This window comes from Leptonychotes weddellii, chromosome 6 (genome assembly GCF_054177405.1).
Source record: "Leptonychotes weddellii isolate Sample4059 chromosome 6, ASM5417740v2, whole genome shotgun sequence".
NCBI lineage: Eukaryota > Metazoa > Chordata > Mammalia > Carnivora > Phocidae > Leptonychotes > Leptonychotes weddellii.
In genome coordinates, this window is record NC_138374.1 from 105,497,246 (window position 1) to 105,513,118 (window position 15,873).

The following is a 15,873-nucleotide window of genomic DNA, read 5'->3' on the forward strand; positions in this document are numbered from 1 at the left end:
TGTGACAATTACTTAAAGAAGCATTCTCAGGTCCTTGGAGGGGTTCTGATCAATGCTTTCTCTGAAATCTGGTAAAGTATTTTATTTCCTTTTGCGAAAAAGACATGTAATGTTGTTTATAATAAGTTTGGAAAGATTACTTGAATGGAGGCTGCCTATTCTCACAATTCCATAGGGAAAGGTCCTGGAGCAATCAACATTATTCTAGTGCCATGTTCTAGACTTTTTCTTTTTTTTTTAAAGATTATATTTATTATTTATTTAACAGAGAGAAAGAGAGATAGCGAGAAAGAACACAAGCAGGAGGAGCGGTGGGCAGAGGGAGAGGAAGAGGCAGGCTCCCCGCTGAGCAAGGAGCCTGACACGGGGCTCGATCTCAGGACTCTGGGATCATGACCTGAGCCGAAGGCAGATGCTTAACCAACTGAGTCACCCAGGCAGTCCTCTAAACCTTTTCTTTTCCATCCTTATGTAACAATCCTACTCTCTTTGCAATTGATACTATCTGACTATCCTCATTGCTGGTATCTTGAGGTTATTACCCTCATTCTTGAAGATTTTGGCTCCTGTCTTCTCTTCTTAACACTTGCTCTCATCCTAGATGCTCTATCCAACACAAAAGCCTCAAAGTTCTTTGGTAGCTTTGACCCCATTAACCCATCCCTCCAATTTATTTTGGCAAATTACTTGCCACTTGGAATGATTTCACATTTATCACAGTTGTGGGAAGGAAGGAAAGTGCAGTAGACTGAGATTTTGGTGGGCCCTAATGAACCATGCTAGTATTTATGACCTGTATACCTTCTTGTCTTGACTCTGAGCTGGCTGTATGCCCTGCATGGAACAGTTACATCAGTTCCAGTCCTGAAGCTTAAGAAGTTCTGAGAGCTCTCACTTTGCACTCTTGGAGAAGCCATCTGCCCTGCTATAAGTAGCTCAAACTAACCTTTTGGAGAGGCCTTATAGAGGGTAATTAAGGCCCTGGGAAACAGCCCCAGCTCAGCTAATACCCAGCATCATGTGAGCAGTGCTATTTTGGACCTTTTAGCACCCCAGCACCCCAGGAGATACCTGTGAAGTAAAATAACCACCTAGTCAATCCATACCTTGTGAGAAATAATAATTTGTTATGATTTTAAGCCTCTAAGTTTTGTGGGTAGTTTGTTATGAAGCAGTAGATAATGGAAACACAAAGTATTTTCTCTCCCCACATTCCCAACCTGGTCCATATAGGAGGAACATATATGACCTCTCTTCTACTCCCTTAGGTGTAATTCCCAAGAGTAGCTAATATAATTGTGAAGAATTTGCCCATAGCCGGTTGAATAGTGTCCCTCCCCAAAATTTGTGTCCATCCAAAACCCTCAGAATTTAGACATAAGGTAATTAGTTAAGGATCTTGAGAAGAAATCATCTTGGATTTAGGGTAAGCTCTAAATCTAATGACTGATATTTTTATATGAGAAAGGAGAGGGAGATTTGGACGCACAGAGACACAAAGGAGACAATGTGAAGACGGAGACGGAGATTGGAATAATGGGTCTACAAGCCAAGGACTGCTAAGAGCCAACAGAAGTTGGAAGAAGCAAGGGAGTTTCCCACCTAGAAATGTTGGCATCTTGATTTTGGATTTCTATCTTTCAGTACTGTGAGAGAATAGATTTCTGTTGTTTTAAGCCACCCAGTTTGTGGTAATTGGTTACAGTAGCCCTACGAAATGAATATGTTGTCATTCACTGTTGAATGAAATCATTGCATTGAAGGAAATGGGTGACCACAATTCTTGAATCCATCTGTACCTGGATGGGTGCAGCAGGCCTGAGTCCTTAATCCATGCATCTGATTAGAAAAGTGGACTTAGAGTCTCTTCTGCAAACCCTGTCATATCTCTGACTCTCAGAACTTTTTCCTTCCCAATGCTATTTCATATGGAGAAGTGTATCTACATGTTCTTTGCCAATCCAGGATCCTCCTATCTCTTTTGATATAAGGTAGTTCAGTTCAACTGTAGTGTTTCCAATTAGCACCAAAGACAGTAACTAACTTACTTTAAAAAAAATGTTAGTGCTACCAAGGGACATAATTATAGACAAGGGACATATGTTAAGGGACATAATTTAGGAGTTTGGAGGGCAGTTTGCACAGGATAAATCCAATATAATATTTGTATTCACCCCACACTATGCAACTTGCTTTGGAATGAACTATGAGCTGAAGTAACATGTATCCCTTCAGTAGTAGAAGCTTTGAGAACTACATGTGATTCTTCATAATATCTTTTTCCTGCTTTTGCATTCATAGAATCATGTGTCAGGATGACCTCCATCAGTATTGGTCCTTGAATGTCTATAATGAGTTAATTTCCCTTAGTGCTCTATAGTAAATATGTAGTGTGAATCAGAAGTAACGTTTATTTTTTTAAATTACTGAGATTTTCAGGTTGTTTGTTACCTCAGCATAACCTGGCCTATCCTGTCTATTTCAATACCAATATCAGTAAATTCAGTGAGCATCTAAAATTATACTCTTCTTTTTTTGTTCTAACACCTTCAGAATTCATTTTCACACTTACTCTCCAGATTTCTGCATAGCATAAGATAGCAAAATCTTATAATTATTAGGAACTGTTATCCTTCTCTTGTTTTAAAGTTGCAGTTAGCTCTCAGATAGAGATGCCAGATACTGCCTGATGCAAACTCAGCATCATCCCTCCCCTTCCAAACATTCCCCTGTATTACAGTGGCCAGAAGTCTGGAAACTACATTTCCTAGACTCCCTTGTCATGTGGGCTTTGGTTTTGATTCTTCCAATAAGAGTTATTCCTGCTAGATTTTGGAAGGTGGAAGACAGCAGAAATCATTATTGCTCAATCTTGGCAGGCAGGCATATGATCTTCAGCGACATCAGGTGTGAGATCTTCCAGTGGTTTCTAGGCTTTCTACTGAGCACCATCTGTTTTGGTGGAACAGGCTGTTGAGATCATTGATGGCAGTTTCCTGTGATTCCCGAAACTTTCTGATTTCCAAAACTAACTGATGACGTTCCCTGTCCCTCGCCCTCTTCAGCACTTCCAAAGGTTTTATAAACTTCTAATCCTTTTTACTAAATATTTTCCTGCCTGAAAAGCAGTGGTTTCAGTTTTCCTGACCATAGACTTACAGACTATGGTCTGACTCTAGTTATTATTTAGGCATAGACACCGATCAATCAGAGCAGATCCTAAACTAATCAAAATAGATTCCAGTTACAAACAACCAGTACAGCTTCACTGGTGGTACCAGCTGAGTATCAGCTCTGGTTAAGGAACTGGAGAGATGTGTATATGAGAGAGGCCTGAAGTACATTGCTCTCCCTTTGGACAAATCTTCACAGTTTAAAGTAACAGCTTCATCTGATAGGTAAGAGGTAGCTGCATTGCTAGTGTGGTATAATCAATATATATGATCTTTGTCCTGAGTTTCCAGCACAGAATTCCTAAAGAGCCTTGGAATTTCCTGAGTGATAGGATTGTCTTTTGTCATGCATCAGAAGTCCTTTTGAGCAAACTTGAGTTTATGCTAATGAGACAACTTAAGGTGGGGCCCCCAGATGGAGCTGGTCACCAAAAAGACCAAGTGACTAGAGTATTGGAACTTTCAGACCCACCCACTGACTTCCATTAAGGGGAGGGGAAGGGCAGCTACAGATAAAGCTCTATAAAAACTCTTAACAGTAAGAGTTGATGAACTTCTGGGTTAACAAACACGTGGAAATGGGGGAAAGTGGAGAGCCCAAACAGCAAGGAAGCTCTACACCCTTCCCACAAACCTTGCTCTATGCATCTCTTCCATCTGGCTGTTCCTGAGTTATATCCTTTTACAATAACTGGTAATTTAGTAAGTACAATGTTTCTCTGAGTTCTTTGAGCCACTCTAGTAAATTAATCAAACCCAAAGTGAGGGTTGTGGGAACTTCCAATCTACTGCTGGTTGGTCAGAACCTGGACTTCCAGTTGGCATCTGAAATGGGGGCCATTCTTGTGGGACTCAGCCCTTAATCTGTGGGATCTGATGGTATCTCCAGGTAGACAGTGTCAGAATTGAGTTAAATTTGTGGGATACCAATTCATTAAGAATTAGAGATTGCTTGCTGTTAGAAGAAAAATACAAAACACATTTCAGCTGGTAAGAGATTCAATGGAAGTGGGAATTGAAGGTGTTCCAAATCATTTTATATACACCATTTCTAATTACTGGATCCCAGTCTTTCTTGATCAGTGTCCTTTCTTGCACACCAGACAGATAACAGCAAGACTGTAGGTTTAATGGCCCTATAATTCAGTAAGTTTGGAGGTCAGACTTTGAATTTATTTTCCAGCTATCTCAATGCTGTGGTATTAGAAAAGCAGGTTATGTTAGTAAAATCTAGAAAGTCCACAGGTTTCAGACTGTGACATAAGTAAAAACATTAGGATTCTGAACGTTCTCTTACTTTAAGCTTTCTGGAGACATTAGAAAAGCTACCCCATGTCACAGTCCTTGAATTCCTCATAATTTTCGTGTGTTCTATGGCAATAGCCATTTAGTTGCCAATGCCTTCAAAAACACTTTATTTCATGGGGCGCCTGGGTGGCTCAGTCGTTAAGCATCTGCCTTCGGCTCAGGTCATGATCCCAGGGTCCTGGGATTGAGCCCCGCAGCGGGCTCCCTGCTCCGCAGGAGGCCTGCTTCTCCCTCTCCCGCTTCCCCTGCTTGTGTTCCCTCTCTCGCTGTGTCTCTCTCTGTCAAATAAATAAAATCTTAAAAAAAAAAAAAAAGCACTTTATTTCAGATAGTCACCACAGATGGTAATTTAATTAGCTCTTTGGAGACTATGTTCCATGGACTATCAGGTCACATCATTTAATACTAACTGAATTTTCTACACCTTCAGCTTCAATCATACCTTATAACTAACCCATGTATCACCTCTTCTTTTCCCTGAAGGTCTATTGCCTACAACTGTGTCTTTTCAATATCTCTGTCATATCCTCAGTTGCAAGTTTCAGAAACTGGAAGTTCTAAGAAAAGGAATATATTGAAAATATGTCAGGTGGTTCACAACATCTCTATATGTGCTAAAGAACCAGGCTAAAGAGATTGGTGCAAGGCATCCCAGACAGCTGCATCCAGGACCACATCTGCCATCACTGACCACTGGGCACTTCAGCTTGTGCCACCACCAAACTTGCAACTTGTGGTCCAAGATGACCCTTCCAGCTCATTTCATCACATACACATTTAGATCAGCAGGAAGGAATACGAGGAAGTAGAGGGATACCCCTTTCCTTTAAGGCAAGTTCTGAAAATTGAACACGTTACTTCTGTTCATATCCCATTCATCAGAATGTCATATGACCATACCCAGCTATAAAAAAAGAACCTGGAAAACTGATTTCCTCTGGGAAACCATATGTCCAGCTAAAGTTTTGAGGTCTTATTACTCCAGAAAGAAGGGAAGAATAGGTAGCAAAGGACAGTTTTCTCTACCAAGGTAACTTTGTGGAAATAAAAGTACTCAAGGAAGTATTCTAGCCAAATGAAATTTGTTGCAGAATAAAATCTCAAGATCAAAAAGACATGAAACATAAGAAATGAAGTCTAGTGTTTAATTCAGTAAAGTATGTGTATAAGTCAAAATGATGCTGGTTATATGGCTAAGAACTGTAATGAAAATGTTAAGAAAAGACTCTATTTTATTTTTATTATTATTTTTTTTTGAGAGAGAGAGAGCAAGAGCACATGTGCAAGCTCGAGTGGGGTGGGGGGAAGGGGAAGGACAGAGGGAGAGGAAGAGAGACAATCTTAAGCAGGCTCCATGCTCAACACAGAGCCGATGCAGGGCTCAGTCTCACAACCCTGAGATCATGACCTGAGCCAAAAATCAGGAGTTGGATGCTTAAAGAACCGAGCCACCCAGGACCCCCAAAAGGACTCTTTAAATAGAAAAGCCATATCCCTGATTATCTTTTACTTAGGTTTATGTCTTGTTAATATGAATTATATTATTTTTTTAACTTATAAAAATGAACTAAGGGTCTCTTCAGAGAACAGGTGAGAGACATAATTATTGTTGAATTTGGTATTAACAGAGAAATGTAAATACAAATGCTCATAAAAGTTTAAAAGAAACTATTAGAGAGTTCTTTGTTAAACTCAATATTGCCAGGAGGAGAAAAGAGAACAGTGAAAACAGGCAATTCATCAAAATAAAGGAAAGGGCAGGGAGGAAAACAATAAGAATACATAATAAACATAATGAGTTTATTAAGGAGTCTCAACTTGTTGGGACGGTAAAGTGAAATGATTAAGTTTGGGGGCACTGAGATCAGATTTAATGGTTTCACCACTTACCAGCCGTATGACTAAGGCAAATTGCTTACACTCTCTGGGCTTCAGCTTCTTTTCTTTATAAAGGGAACATTGCCTCATGGGGGTTGTTGTGAGGTTTAAACAGAGTTACTGTATGTGAAGTGCTTAATACAGTGCCTAGCATTTGGGAAGAGCTCAAAAAAAATGTTAGTTATTGTGGTAGACTGTGACATTGGTAGCCTCTAGTTAACCACATTTCCTGGTATTTGAGTCTTTGTACGACCCCCTCCCACACTGACCCTGGGCTTGGCCATGTGACTTGCTTTGGCCAACGGGAAACTTGTAAGCATGATGCATGCAGAGGCTTCCCAGATGCTTTACATTTTGGGCTCCCTCACAGTTGTGATGCTATGATGAAGTTCAGGCTATCCTGCTGGAAAATAAGGTCACATGAACAGACCCTGCAGGATGAAATACCACACGGAGGAGAACTGAAGCACCAGGCCAAGCCCCTGCTGAATGCAACAATGTGTGCCCTCATTGGACGTGAGGTGGAGTAGAACAGCCCAGTTGACCTATAGAGTCATAAGAAATAATTAATTATTATTATTTTAAACTACTGTCTTGGGGTGGTTTGTTATATAGCAATAGATAACGAAAATAGTTACTATTCTCAAGATGAAAACATTTTTCTTTTTTTCCTAATAATCCCCCAACTGTGTTATGTCAACTGCCCTCCTCCCCTGGGTGAGGAGGGGAGGACCCATGCTGGATGAGACTGCTGTCTTCTATTGCTGTCTTCTGTTGTCACTGCTTCTCTGGTGATGTGAACTGGCTGTGCTTCATGCCTTCTGTTCACAGGTGTCCAAAAGCTGCTTTCCATGGAACATGAGTGATTTCTTCAGGGTGCCCAAAGGAAGAGCCACACACCACACTCCATTGCATATTCCCTGAGAGCAAGAGCTGGCTCAGGTTTGACTTATTTTCCTTCCCTCATTTCTATGAAGTACCCCTTGGGCACCTTCTCCTGGGTTCCCCTAGCCCAGAGATGAGAAAATGTGCAGAACAGATAGCTCAAGCCTACCCATTTCTGGCTGCTTCCCAATGCTTTTATTTTATATTTATTCTTGAAAAATAGTGTGGTTAACTCTATTTCTCCCTAACATCTATTTTTGTTATCAATACCATATATTTTAATTCTACATATATTTTAACCTCAACAAGGTATTTTCATTGTTTAACTAGTCAACATTCATTTAGCTGTAACCATATATCTACCCTTTCTTCTTTCTCTATACCTTGTGTTACTGAGCTTAAATCAGGAATCAGTTTCTTTGCCTGAGGAACTGTTTCAGTGTTGATTTTGGTGTAGGTCTACTGGCATTAAATTCCCCCAAGTTTTTGTATGTCTGAAATTGTCTTTATTTCACCTTCACTTTTGAAAGATATTTTAACTGGATATAACTTTCTGGGTTGACTGTTACTCAAATTTGAAAATTTTATTCCATTGTCTTCTGACTTCCATATTTTCTTTTGAGGAGTCAGCTATCAGTTTTTATTTTTACTCCTCTAAAATTACGCATCTCTCCCTTTTCCTCTGATTTAAGATTTATTCCTTTTTCTTTAATTTTTAACAATTTTACTCTGATGTGTCTAGATATTATTTTCCTTATATTTGTTCTACTTGAGGTTTTTCAAGCTTTTTGAATTGATAGCTTATTGTCTTTCAACAATTTTGGAAAATTCTCAGACAATATGTTTTCAAATACAATTTTGCCCATTCTCTTTCTCCTCTCTTTTCAGATTGCATATTTTTAGCGTTTTACCATGCCTTACAAGTCCATTTTATAATTCTCTTTATTTTCCATTCTTTTTATCTGCTTTAATCTGTGTAATTTCTTCTGACCTATTTTCCAGTTCACTAATCATCTCTTCTGTTGTGTCTAATTTGTTTTTAATCCTACATATTGAGTACTTTATTTCTGAAACTTCATTTTTAATTTCTAGGATTTCTACTTGATTTATTTTTACATGTCTTCAGGTCTCTAACAAAATTCTCCATATTTTCACCTATTTTCTGCATCATTCCCTTGATATTTTGAATATATTGTTATTTTAACTTATAAGATTGACAACTTCAAAAAAGGATTCATCCAGGGGTGCCTGGGTAGCTCAGTCGTTAAGCGTCTGCCTTCAGCTCGGGTCATGATCCCAGGGTCCTGGAATCGAGTCCCGCATCAGGCTCCCTGCTCAGCAGGAAGCCTGCTTCTCCCTCTCCCACTCCCCCTGCTTGTGTTCCCTCTCTCACTGTCTCTCTCTCTGTCAAATAAATAAATAAAAATCTTTAAAAAAAAAAAGTATTCATCTGAGTATCTATTTCTACCATCTATTTTTATTTTGCTTTTTAATCATTTGGTCCAGTACATTTTTTATTTTATGCTGGACATGGTATATGAAACTTTCAGAGGCACTGGATGATGTTATTTTCCTCCAAAGAGGATTAAATTTTCTTCTTGCCCGCATTTAAGTAGAGACAGAGTGATCATTGATCCCATCAGGCTTTGAGATGGTTGGAGGCAAGGCTTAAAGCTTTGTGAGGGATGATATATTACTTTGTAGCCTTTAAACTAGGGTATAGTCATTCAGAAATCTCTACTTGAAAACTGACATATTGTCCAGAATTCCTTGTCCATTTCAGGCTCTGAACTCGTATTTTTGTCTGTTTAGCTACATATGACTGCCTTAATCTCTGTATATCCTTTAAACACCTTAACAAATTTGAGGTGTGTGTGTGTTTGTTTTGTTTTGGGTTTGTTTGTTTGTTCTGTTTTTACTGTTACTGTTCTTCCTCCTTACCCCATTCCCTAAAGACTTAGGATTCAGAGAAATTCTTGGAGACAAAATCCTTGTAGAATGTCATATTCATTTCTCTGTGATTCTCTTCTCTCTGAGATCCTGGCTGCTGTACTTGTCTTGAATCCTAATTTTTGTCTTCCTGTCCTCATGAGATTGTTAAAGCTGTTGACCACTGTTTTATGCTGTGCCCCTATCTCCTAGCTAGGAAATGGAAAATTCCCTGAGAGGAAAATTGGTGGAGAATGTCCATTTTATTCCATTGTGTTTACCTCTCCTCTAGGATCTTGACTTTCCTGGCCTGGCTACGTGGCTGCTCTTCAGTATCTTCAAATGACTGATTCTTTGTTTTTGCATTTTATCTAGCTTTATAATGTTCTTGGTGTGTGTTAATTAGTAAGAGTTTCTCTTAAAAATCTTAATGTTAGACTTAAAAAGTAAAACTCTAAAGCCTCTACAGCCTTTTAAGGTTAAAAGAACCATGACATTTCCAGTTGCTACTTTTTAGACTCTTGAAGTTGTTAGCATCCTCTGGTTACACCAAATAAGAGATGACTTTCAAAGTTTTTCTTAAAGCATCTCTTCTGTTCTCTTTACTTGTGACATACTCATGTAAGTGTCCATTATGTACCTATTTTTTCCACTGCATGCATCCCAACAGAAGAGTGTTTGAATAGCAGCAACAAAAGCTGCCAAATAGATTAGTTGAGAGGGAGAAATACAACACTTCCTTAAATAAATAATGTTGAAAGAAATTCTCACTTCGTGCTTATTGAGAATCAGGGTAGTAATATGCATCAGTGCATTTTTGCTTTTGAAGTAAATAACTCCCTCTGCTTCTACTTTCTACAGCCCTCAGGTAGTGGCTTATCATAATAGTGATTTTCCAAACTACAATTGATACATCTCTGCATTTGCCACTAGAAAAAAATTGTACTAATTTTAACACTTTTTTTGTGTGATTTGGCATCAATATGATTATCCATGATTCACTAACTGAACGGTTGTCTTGTTCTAGGCACTGAGCATGCAGTGGTAAGCAAACAGACACATGGTTATTCTAGTCCGTGATAAAAAATGACATGCCTCAGAGGGATGATGCAGGTAGAACTTAACCACTCTTTTTCCTGAATATTGCCAGGGTGCTGCACTGTCTTCATTCACAGTTGGGCTATCTTTTCCTTCACTGATGCTTCTGAAATTGTGTGGTTTATAGGACTGAGTGCTTCCACACTGCATGCTGTTATTCTGATTTTGGTGGTGATAATGTTGTCTTCCTTCTTGTTGCATCTACCTTCTCCATGGTAACTTCTTGAAGCTGCCAGAATGATGTAATTTTTTTCCTCTTCCTTTCTTTCAGCCACTCCTGCACAGTTGCCAAGGGAAACCAGATAAGTATTAAGTGTAATATTAATTCAAATATTCTCTGTTTGAATAGAGATCAAGTGCATGGCTTTAATGACATCTATTTCAAACTAGCTTCAGGCTTTTGTTGCATTTATTTTAGGTTTTTTATTAGACTCACAGGTGTTTCAGAGCTGAGGTTCCTGGAAGTCTAAGTACCAGATAAATAGGGTAATGTCTATAAGGAAAAAGTTGAGACAATGTTGTTGGGGAAATGGCGGGGGAGGGGGGGTAAGCTTTTTGACCTATTTGAGATGGTCCTAATTTTAAAAAAAGACTCTAATATGAATGAGTAAGGGATGGCCTATAGGTATTTTTAACTCCTTCTTAGCATCTCCTGCCCCTGGTTCCCAAGTGGTAACTGGTGGGAAAGAAAGGCCACTCCCTGGATAAAGCTGGCTAACTATCCTGCGCATTTTTCCTCTTCAATAAGCTGGTCAATCTATGCTCAGCTTCTCAAATTCTTACTATCCTTATCTATATAGTTTTGATTGGCTCTGTCACATTGTGACCTTTATGACCTAGTTTATTCCCCAAACCAACCATTCTGTTCTCTGCTTTGTGTTGCTGGACACTGCAAACCAGTTTTTGCTTTACCAGCTGCCCCCTGTAGGTTTTGACAATAGTGATTCTTTACATTGTCAATGACAAGTGATTGCACTGTTTGGTTTCTGTTTGCACTTTTCCAATAATACCAGTACCACCCTTACTGTAAACCCAGAGATATAACACCACCTGACCAGTGTCCTTCCTCAAAGGATTAAGTATCAGCTCTGCGGGGCTCCTCCTCCAAGACTCTACATTTTGTTAATACCAATGTCTTCATTTTTTGTCTTCCCTCAGCTCTAAGACTTGTACTTGCTTCCTGAGGTTACTATCTTTGTGATACCTTAGTTTCCATGTTTGCCTTTTCAGTTCCCTATACATGACTAACAATTATTCAGATTCAATTCTCTCTCTCTTTTTTTTAAATATCCTTTTTTTTTTTTAAGATTTTATTTATTTATTTGTCAGAGAGAGAGAGTGCACAAGCAGGGGGAGTGGCAGGCAGAGGGAGAAGCAGGCTCCCCGCTGAGCAGGGAGCCTGATGTAGGACTCAATTCCAGGACCCTGGGATTATGACCTGAGCCGAAGGCAGACACTTAACTGACTTAGCCACCCAGGCATCCCTACATTCTCTCTGTTGAAATAATTTATGTAGTTTTTCTTTTTTGAACTTGACCCTGACTATGCATAAGAAGTACCATAGGTTTATGACGTACTAAAAGTATAAGAGGATGGCCAACATTCATATCAATCAGCCCAAAGTTCCTGGATTCCAGGTAGGAACATATGCTGTGGCAAAGGGGAAATCGGAGGGGGAGACGAACCATGAGAGACGATGGACTCTGAGAAACAAACTGAGGGTTCTAGAGGGGAGGGGGTGGGAGGATGGGTTAGCCTGGTGATGGGTATTAAAGAGGGCACGTTCTGCATGGAGCACTGGGTGTTATGCACAAACAATGAATCATGGAACACTACATCTAAAACTAATGATGTAATGTATGGTGATTAACATAACAATAAAAAATTTTTTAAAAAGCCCTTAAAAAAAAAAAAGGCTATTCAGATAGGAACAGGGTGGTGTCTAGTCACTGATTTCTAAAACACAGAAATTTCTAATAAAAAAATCAGCACAATGCAGAAAGCTGATGAAAGCATGGGTAATGAGGTTTGTTACCACTCAATTAAGCTTTCTTTTTGGTTCTCCAAGATAATTGAGTGTTCCCAATGGATGAGGCTTAGGATCTCTGCTGAAGTGATCTGTAGCCTGACATGGTAATTTTTACTTAACACTTGTCATAAGGATTATTAAGTAATTATTTGAGTATTTTTTTTAATTTTAAAAAAGATTTTATTATTTATGTATTTGAGAGAGAGAGAGCACGAGCAGGGAGAGCGGCAGAGGGAGAGGGAGATCCAGGACCCTGAGATCATGACCTGAGACAAAGGCAGATGCTTAACCCACTGAGCCACCCAGGCACCCCTAGTTATTTGAGTATTTTTAAAAAATGTTTATTTACCCATTTGGGCTGCTTCTTAAGGACAGGGACTATAACTGTTTTGTTTCTTTCTCTATTTCCAATTTATACCACAGTGCCTGGCAGAAAGGTGCTCAAAAAATTTGTCAAATGAGAAACAGGAGGAAAAAAGATAATTTAAATCTAAAGATCACATGCACAGAATGACAAGATGTCTCTTTTTGGAAGTCACCAACTAGTCTAGATGCCCAGGACATCATTTTCCTCTAAAATTCCTTTTATTTTATTGTTGAAGTCTGTCCATCAACCAGGGATAGAATTTAGTTGGTGCATATCAGCTGTTGTCATTCTACTTCCCCTTTCTTTCTTTTTTTTTAAAAGATTTATTTATTTATTTATTAGAGAGAGCATGAGAGGGGGGAAGGGCAGAGGGAGAAGCAGACTCCCCACTGAGCAGGGAGCCCGATGTGGGACTTGATCCCGGGACTCCAGGATCATGACCTGAGCCGAAGGCAGTCGCTTAACCAACTGAGCCACCCAAGCGCCCTCTACTTCCCCTTTCTAATAAACTTGCAGTGAGAGAGGACATCAAGAGTTCTGGCTCAGAAAAAATAATAAGCCTGAAAGCCTTTCTGCCAAAAACACCTAGAAATGCTGGATAAAAGTTAACAAGCATTATTTTAAATACATTTCTGAGTTGGGTCCTGCTTTTTTCCCCGATTATCTATTCTGATATTCCCTGCCACCCTTTTTTGATGTGTTTAGTCCATTAATATTTAATGTAATGAGAGACATGGTTTGACTTAAGTCTGATTTTTCTTTTTTTTTTCCTGTTTGTCTTCTCTGTCTTTTTTGTTTTGTTTTGCTCTTTCCTCACTTTCTACCTCCTTCAGAATTTTTTTATTTATTGGATTTTTAGTGCTAATTTCTAGTTGATTATTCCAGAGGTTATAATATACATCATTACCTTTTCATTATATTTGGATTTAACGTTTCAATTCTCATAATGTATAACTCTTCATTGTATAGGTCCATTTAACCCTCTATCTGCCATCCTTTACGCTTTAGTTATCATATGTATTACATCTACATTCATTATAATCTCCAAAAGTAATTCTATAGTTTTTGCTTTAAACAATTATGTTTATTTTAAATAAAATAGGAGTAACAGTCATATATGTTTATCCAGTATTTACTGTTCCTGGTGTCTCTAATTCATTCCTGAAGATCTGAGTTTCTCTTTTGTGTTATATCCCTGTAGTTCGATGAATTCCCTTCAGTATTTCTTATAGTACACTTCTGGTAGTATGAAATCTCCTAGTTTACCTTTATTCAAAAACTTTTTTTAGTTTTCTTTTGTTCTCATAAGTTATATTTGCTAGATACAGCATGCTGAATTGATAGTTTTATTCTTTAAGGACTTGAAAAAAATCATTCACTCTTTTCTGGCCCCCATAGCTTTTGATGAAATGTCCAAAGCCATTGAATAATTTTTCCTTTTATACATAACATTTCTTCTGGCTGCTTTCACAATTTTCTCTTTACTTTTGGTTCAACAGTATATTAGTTATCTATTGATGTGTAATAAATTATTCTAAAACTTAGCAGCTAAAACAATACACATTTATTCTCTTATAGTTTCTATGGGTCAGGAATTCAAAATCTGGACACAGCTTTCTCAGTGCTCTGGTATGGTCTCTTATGGGTTAATCACAGTTTTCTCAGGCTTGATTGTGAAGAATGTGCACATAGCTCATGTGCAAGATTATTGCCAACATTCAGTTTCTTATGGGCTGTTGGCCAGATGTTTCAGTTTTTCAAGAGCTATTGACCAGAGGTTTCTCTCAGTTCCTTGCCACGTGGTCCTCTCCACAGAGCATCTCACAGCATGGTAGTCTGTTTAATGAAAGTAAGCAAGCAAGTATGTCAGCGGGGAGAAAAAGAGAGAGTGTGTACTACCGAGAGGAAAGTCACAATTTTGTCATCTAATCATGGAAGTTACATCCCATAAATTTTCTGTATTGTACTTACCAAAAACAAGTGACAAGGTTCAGCCTGCACTCAAGGAAAGGGATTACACAAGGGCATGACTACCATGGGTTTGGAGTTATTTGGAACCATTCCAGAAACTGTCTCCCAGTTTGACTACCATATGTCCAGAAACGGTTTTCTTTGTATTTATTCTTTTTTTTTTTAAAGATTTTATTTATTTATTTGAGAGAGAGAGAATGAGTGGTGTTGGAGCGGCAGAAGGAGGGAGAGAGAGAGAGAACCAGACTCCTTGTTGAGCAGGAAGCCCAATGTAGGGCTTGGTCCCAAGACCCAGAGATTGTGACCTGAGCCCAAGACAGACACTTAACCATCAGGTGCCCCTATTCTTTTTTTTTAAAGTTGTCTCCATGCCCAAAATTGGGCTTGAACTCATGACCCTGAGATCAAGAGTCACATGCTCTACAGACTGAGCCAGCCAGGTGTCCCTGTATTTATTTCTATTGGGGTTTGCTAAGGTTCTGTAATATATATATATATTTCATCAAATTTGGGAAGTTTTGTTCCCACCATTTCCTTGCATATTTTTTCTCTCTTCTCTTTTTTTGGGATTCCAGTTGCCCATATGTCAGCACTTTTTTTTTAAATTTAATTTTATTATGTTATGTTAGTCACCATACAATATGTCACCAGTTTTCGATGCAGTGATCCACGATTCATTGTTTTCATACAACACCCAGTGCTCCATGCAGTACGTGCCCTCCTTAATACCCATCACCAGGCTAACCCATCGCCCCACACCCATCCCCTCTAAAACCCTCAGTTTGTTTCTCAGAGTCCATAGTCTCTCATGGTTCATCTCTCCTTCCGATTTCCCTCCCTTCATTTTTCCCTTCCTTCTAATGTCCTCCATGCTATTCCTTATGTTCCACAAACAAGTGAAAGCATATAATAATTGACTTTCTCTGCTTGAATTATTTCACTTAGCATAATCTCCTCCAGTCCCAACCATGTTGATGTAAAAGTTGGGTATTCAACCTTTCTGATGGCTGAGTAATATTCCATTGTATATATAGACCACATCTTCTTTATCCATTCGTCTGTTGAAGGGCATCTCGGCTCTTTCCAGAGTTTGGCTATTGCGGACATTGCTGCTATGAACATTGGGGTGCATATGGCTCTTCTTTTCACTACATCTGTGTTTTGGGGGTAAATACCCAGGAGTGCAATTGCTGGGTCATAGGGTAGCTCTATTTTTAATTTTTTGAGGAACCTCC

The 15,873-nt window shown here is 38.9% G+C and overlaps 1 long non-coding RNA gene across 2 annotated transcripts in view; it reads left to right on the forward strand.

The window, feature by feature from the left end:
- The window catches only part of LOC145722319 (uncharacterized), a 46,310-nt gene that overhangs the window by 9,997 nt on the left and 20,440 nt on the right, over nt 1-15,873 (forward strand). For both annotated transcript variants that reach the window (XR_014146483.1, XR_014146482.1), the window contains exon 2: nt 7,191-7,301. This is a non-coding gene — a long non-coding RNA (uncharacterized LOC145722319). The remainder of the gene's footprint in view (nt 1-7,190; nt 7,302-15,873) is intronic.